This window comes from Diorhabda carinulata, unplaced genomic scaffold (genome assembly GCF_026250575.1).
Source record: "Diorhabda carinulata isolate Delta unplaced genomic scaffold, icDioCari1.1 Dcau_14, whole genome shotgun sequence".
NCBI classification, from domain to species: Eukaryota; Metazoa; Arthropoda; class Insecta; order Coleoptera; family Chrysomelidae; genus Diorhabda; species Diorhabda carinulata.
Genome location: NW_026613959.1, coordinates 190,001 through 197,225, shown reverse-complemented (window position 1 = coordinate 197,225; position 7,225 = coordinate 190,001). Strand labels below are relative to the sequence as shown.

The window sequence follows — 7,225 nt, the reverse complement described above, 5'->3', positions numbered from 1 at the left end:
TTTTATGTCATACACCTCGGACGACTTCTACATACAAAACATCTCCATTCAACTTCACAAATCATCTTTCTCGACAAGTTCCTATATCGAGCGGAATTTAATTTCATAATACTTGTTTTTCATTATTATTTCTATTTTCATACAACTTTTATATAATACACCTCGTACGTTCATACATCGAGCGGCGATCTAAATTCATAATACTTTTTTTCCTTATTGTTAATATTTTCATAACACTTTTATGTCATACACCTCGGACGACTTCTACATACAAAACATCTCCATTCAACTTCACAAATCATCTTTCTCGACAAGTTCCTATATCGAGCGGAATTTAATTTCATAATACTTGTTTTTCATTATTATTTCTATTTTCATACAACTTTTACATAATACACCTCGTACGTTCATACATCGAGCGGCCATCTAATTTCATAATACTTTTTTTCCTTATTGTTAATATTTTCATAACACTTTTATGTCATACACCTCGGACGGCTTTTAAATACAAAACATCTCCACTCAATTTTCACAAATCATCTTTCTCGACAAATTGCTATATCGAGCGGAATTTAATTTCATAATACTTGTTTTTTATTATTATTTCTATTTTCATACAACTTTTATATAATACACCTCGTACGTTCATACATCGAGCGGCGATCTAATTTCATAATACTTTTTTTCCTTATGGTTAATATTTTCATAACATTTTTATGTCATACACCTCGGACGACTTCTACATACAAAACATCTCCATTCAACTTCACAAATCATCTTTTTCGACAAGTTCCTATATCGAGCGGAATTTAATTTCATAATACTTGTTTTTCATTATTATTTCTATTTTCATACAACTTTTATATAATACACCTCGTACGTTCATACATCGAGCGGCGATCTAAATTCATAATACTTTTTTTCCTTATTGTTAATATTTTCATAACACTTTTATGTCATACACCTCGGACGGCTTTTAAATACAAAACATCTCCACTCAATTTTCACAAATCATCTTTCTCGACAAATTGCTATATCGAGCGGAATTTAATTTCATAATACTTGTTTTTCATTATTATTTCTATTTTCATACAACTTTTATATAATACACCTCGTACGTTCATACATCGAGCGGCGATCTAATTTCATAATACTTTTTTTCCTTATGGTTAATATTTTCATAACATTTTTATGTCATACACCTCGGACGACTTCTACATACAAAACATCTCCATTCAACTTCACAAATCATCTTTCTCGACAAGTTCCTATATCGAGCGGAATTTAATTTCATAATACTTGTTTTTCATTATTATTTCTATTTTCATACAACTTTTATATAATACACCTCGTACGTTCATACATCGAGCGGCGATCTAATTTCATAATACTTTTTTTCCTTATGGTTAATATTTTCATAACACTTTTATGTCATACACCTCGGACGACTTCTACATACAAAACATCTCCATTCAACTTCACAAATCATCTTTCTCGACAAGTTCCTATATCGAGCGGAATTTAATTTCATAATACTTGTTTTTCATTATTATTTCTATTTTCATACAACTTTTATATAATACACCTCGTACGTTCATACATCGAGCGGCCATCTAATTTCATAATACTTTTTTTCCTTATTGTTAATATTTTCATAACACTTTTATGTCATACACCTCGGACGGCTTCTACATACAAAACATCTCCATTCAACTTCACAAATCATCTTTCTCGACAAGTTCCTATATCGAGCGGAATTTAATTTCATAATACTTGTTTTTCATTATTATTTCTATTTTCATACAACTTTTATATAATACACCTCGTACGTTCATACATCGAGCGGCCATCTAATTTCATAATACTTTTTTTCCTTATTGTTAATATTTTCATAACACTTTTATGTCATACACCTCGGACGGCTTCTACATACAAAACATCTCCATTCAACTTCACAAATCATCTTTCTCGACAAGTTCCTATATCGAGCGGAATTTAATTTCATAATACTTGTTTTTCATTATTATTTCTATTTTCATACAACTTTTATATAATACACCTCGTACGTTCATACATCGAGCGGCCATCTAATTTCATAATACTTTTTTTCCTTATTGTTAATATTTTCATAACACTTTTATGTGATAGATACACCTCGGACGGCTTCTAAATACAAAACATGTAATTTCATAATACTTCTTTTTAATATTCACAATACATCTTTTATATATTTTCACTATACATCTTTATTAATGTTAATGTAGAAGGCGTACCGTTGTACAGCGCACATATATGTGTGGTGTATCGAAGTTGACGTCTCGTTAAATTTTAATAAACTCGTTATAATTTACGTAAAGACGTTGTTTCGGTCATTCCACATCGGTGGATTATATAGTTTTCTGAAAGGGTCCCCGTTCTCCTCCAATATATTAACGTATATTGCTAGCGGTTCCCTTTTCAGATATTATATCAATTTATCCACAAGTTAAATATCTATTGCGAGATCGCGAATTTAGCTAGCGTTCTATCGTGAGCGATTCATATGCGATCGTCTATGAAAAATATATATTATATTACACTTTTATATATATAATACACAATATTTGCGATAACTCTCATTATTCCGTGCGAGAATAAAAATTTCGTTCATTATTACCTAATGTATAAACCATGTCGCTTACAATCTAGCGAAGGGTAGAGATAATGTCGAAATTGTAGCCCGGTCGACGTAATCATCTAATTTTTCTCATTTCGATTAAATTTAGATAGATTTATAGTCGATTCGGTGAAATTTTATAAAATAAGAAAAAATATAAATAAAGCGTGGCGCTGAAAATTATATATTTTCAATAATAAGCGCAGCAAACACGCAAAAGAAAAAGTAAATAACAATGTGTTTATACACGAATATAGATGATTATTATATTATGTATAAATATAAAGTATATATGTAATATAAAAAACATCATCATAATTTATCCTCTTTTGGATATTGTTATTAAAACTTTTTCGATAATAGTTTTTTATTATAAAATATATATATATATATATATATAATAATAATAATAATAATATATATTATATATATTATAAAACACAGTTCCCTGGTTGATCCTGCCAGTAGTCATATGCTTGTCTCAAAGATTAAGCCATGCATGTCTCAGTACAAGCCAAATTAAGGTGAAACCGCGAAAGGCTCATTAAATCAGTTATGGTTCCTTAGATCGTACCCACATTTACTTGGATAACTGTGGTAATTCTAGAGCTAATACATGCAAACAGAGTTCCGACCGGAGACGGAAGGAGCGCTTTTATTAGATCAAAACCAATCGGTGGCGGGCTTGCTCGTCATCGTACAATTTGGTGACTCTGAATAACTTTTCGCTGATCGCACGGTCTCGCACCGGCGACGCATCTTTCAAATGTCTGCCTTATCAACTGTCGATGGTAGGTTCTGCGCCTACCATGGTTGTAACGGGTAACGGGGAATCAGGGTTCGATTCCGGAGAGGGAGCCTGAGAAACGGCTACCACATCCAAGGAAGGCAGCAGGCGCGCAAATTACCCACTCCCGGCACGGGGAGGTAGTGACGAAAAATAACGATACGGGACTCATCCGAGGCCCCGTAATCGGAATGAGTACACTCTAAACCCTTTAACGAGGATCAATTGGAGGGCAAGTCTGGTGCCAGCAGCCGCGGTAATTCCAGCTCCAATAGCGTATATTAAAGTTGTTGCGGTTAAAAAGCTCGTAGTCGAATCTGTGTCCCACGCCGCTGGTTCATCGTACGCGGTGTTAACTGGCGTGTCGTGGGACGTCCTGCCGGTGGGCTTAGCTCGCAAGGGCGGCCCAACTCAATCCCGCCGCGGTGCTCTTGACTGAGTGTCGAGGTGGGCCGGCACGTTTACTTTGAACAAATTAGAGTGCTTAAAGCAGGCCAAAATTTTGCCTGAATACTGTGTGCATGGAATAATGGAATAGGACCTCGGTTCTATTTTGTTGGTTTTCGGAACCCCGAGGTAATGATTAATAGGAACGGATGGGGGCATTCGTATTGCGACGTTAGAGGTGAAATTCTTGGATCGTCGCAAGACGGACAGAAGCGAAAGCATTTGCCAAAAACGCTTTCATTGATCAAGAACGAAAGTTAGAGGTTCGAAGGCGATCAGATACCGCCCTAGTTCTAACCATAAACGATGCCAGCTAGCGATCCGCCGACGTTCCTCCGATGACTCGGCGGGCAGCTTCCGGGAAACCAAAGCTTTTGGGTTCCGGGGGAAGTATGGTTGCAAAGCTGAAACTTAAAGGAATTGACGGAAGGGCACCACCAGGAGTGGAGCCTGCGGCTTAATTTGACTCAACACGGGAAACCTCACCAGGCCCGGACACCGGAAGGATTGACAGATTGAGAGCTCTTTCTTGATTCGGTGGGTGGTGGTGCATGGCCGTTCTTAGTTGGTGGAGCGATTTGTCTGGTTAATTCCGATAACGAACGAGACTCTAGCCTGCTAACTAGGCGTATTTCGACATCCCAAAGGCCCGTCGGTATTGAGTTTCGGCTCTTGCCGTTCGCGGTTTTTACTGTCGGCGTACAAATAATTCTTCTTAGAGGGACAGGCGGCTTCTAGCCGCACGAGATTGAGCAATAACAGGTCTGTGATGCCCTTAGATGTTCTGGGCCGCACGCGCGCTACACTGAAGGAATCAGCGTGTCCTCCCTGGCCGAGCGGCCCGGGTAACCCGCTGAACCTCCTTCGTGCTAGGGATTGGGGCTTGCAATTGTTCCCCATGAACGAGGAATTCCCAGTAAGCGCGAGTCATAAGCTCGCGTTGATTACGTCCCTGCCCTTTGTACACACCGCCCGTCGCTACTACCGATTGAATGATTTAGTGAGGTCTTCGGACTGAGCGCGGTGGCGTTTCGGCGTCGCCGATGCTTCGGAAAGATGACCAAACTTGATCATTTAGAGGAAGTAAAAGTCGTAACAAGGTTTCCGTAGGTGAACCTGCGGAAGGATCATTACAGAGTATTTGTTCGTTTTTAAACAAAAAAAAAAAACGAAATCAAGTCTGTATTAATTGTAAAAGAAAATTTTCTTCTACAAAATTATCGAACTCTTCAAAAGAAATTTATATATGTTATAAATTATATATATATTATAGATGTATATATATTGAAATCTTTTTTTAATTTTTACAAAATTCGAACAAGTTTCGAATAAAATTAAAAAAAAAAAAAGATAAATATAATTCATACGTCTATAAAAATATATTTACATATATAAATTTTTCCAATAAAAATATAACGAAAAATTTTTATCATAGTTTATAGAAGGCGTCGACGACGATGACGACACAACAATAACAACATATGTATTATTATATATTATAACGATTGACGGAACGATCATTAACAAAATTTCTTGTTAACTAAAAACGTTCTGATAAAGAATCGTTATTATAATAAACGAAAAATATATAGTTTATTGAAACGTCGTCTGTTGTCGTGTGTGTGTCTATATTTTTATGGATAAATTTTATTTCGTTTATTATATTATTACCTAAGTTTTTTATCGTTTGAAGGTAATACAAGAAAATATCGACAAGATTATATGTGATGATTATGTTATTGAGACATTTTCATCCGGGTACCTAAACGAAATTTAAGCACATGTCGATTCTATCGATATGTATAAAAATTCGTTTTAGAAATAATATTTTTATGTATTATTTCGAAGGTGTTCGAAGATTTACGCCCGACCGTCGAAATTTGTATAAAACTTTCAAGATAAAAAAAAAACTGTAATAATATAAAGAGGAGGAATATATCGTGCGAGATATCTGTCTATGCGCGCCTCGTTTGTAATAAAACATGTGCAGCGGTTAAAATTTATCAGATATATCAAAGTACGATATTATAATTTCTCTAAAAGTTTCGAATAATTACCATTTATTATAATATATATATATATATATATATATATATATATATATATATATATATATATATATATATAAAATGTCGTTATATAAATTTTCTATACGCGTATAAGATATTATAATAATATTATTAATTTAATAATAATCAAATATTAAAAATACGACGAATAGAATATGAGAAAACGACATAATAATAGAATGATTACCCTGAACGGTGAATCACTTGGCTCGTGGGTCGATGAAGAACGCAGCTAATTGCGCGTCAACTTGTGAACTGCAGGACACATGAACATCGACATTTCGAACGCACATTGCGGTCCTCGGATACTCGTTCCCGGACCACTCCTGACTGAGGGTCGTATCAATTTAAAAGACTGCTTAGAATTTAAAATTTTTCTATTTATTAAAGAAAAATAATGCCTAAGCGTGTTGGATGTGAAACAATAACGCACACTAATTAAGAAAAAACACATGCACATACAAACTTGTGCGTATTTTTTTTTGTATTTGTGCGGCATCCTAAAGTGCGAAAAGCAGCGTAAATTTTTATAGAAAAAGTTACGCAATTTTTGAACACAACCCGCTATACCATAAATTAATCGTGTATTTATATGAAATACATAAAATTTGTTTGGTAGAGAGTTATATTTATATATAATATATATATATATATTATACATATATACGACGTATATATAGTCGATAAATAAGTGTGTGTATATATAATATATTTATGATAAAATGATAACGCGGTCGTCGTGTCCGAGAGAAATAATAAAGTTTCGAAGACTGGACGTCTGACCAGTGTTTTATTTATATCATTTATACACACGGTATATCGACAAAATATATGAATTATATATATTAAAAATATTATATATGTATAAAGGCTGGTGGTGTGTTGCTGATGCTGATGCTGATGCTGCTGCTGCTGCTGCCGACTCTTTAAATAAAAACAAATAATGTTATATTTCATATGAGAGATGATATTATTAAACACACGTTTTTTTTTTATGATAGTTTGGCGAATTGTATTTAAATATTATACGAGATATATTATAATATATCGACCTCAGAGCAGGTGAGATTACCCGCTGAATTTAAGCATATTACTAAGCGGAGGAAAAGAAACTAACTAGGATTCCCTCAGTAGCTGCGAGCGAACAGGGAAAAGCCCAGCACCGAATCCCGTGGTCGATATCGGCCACCGGGAAATGTGGTGTTAGGGAGGATCCGTTTATCACGAGATCGTGCGGCGCGTCCAAGTCCTTCTTGAACGGGGCCA

The 7,225-nt window shown here is 34.9% G+C and overlaps 2 non-coding genes across 2 annotated transcripts; both read left to right on the top strand.

Annotated features, from left to right (window-relative positions):
* The first annotated feature begins 3,101 nt into the window (after nt 1-3,101).
* LOC130903191 (small subunit ribosomal RNA) lies at nt 3,102-5,023 on the top strand. The gene has a single exon (XR_009060598.1). It is a non-coding gene; the product is annotated as a small subunit ribosomal RNA (ribosomal RNA).
* A 1,120-nt stretch (nt 5,024-6,143) lies between these two features.
* LOC130903127 (5.8S ribosomal RNA) lies at nt 6,144-6,299 on the top strand. Its single transcript, XR_009060545.1, has one exon. It is a non-coding gene; the product is annotated as a 5.8S ribosomal RNA (ribosomal RNA).
* The last annotated feature ends 926 nt before the right edge of the window (nt 6,300-7,225 follow it).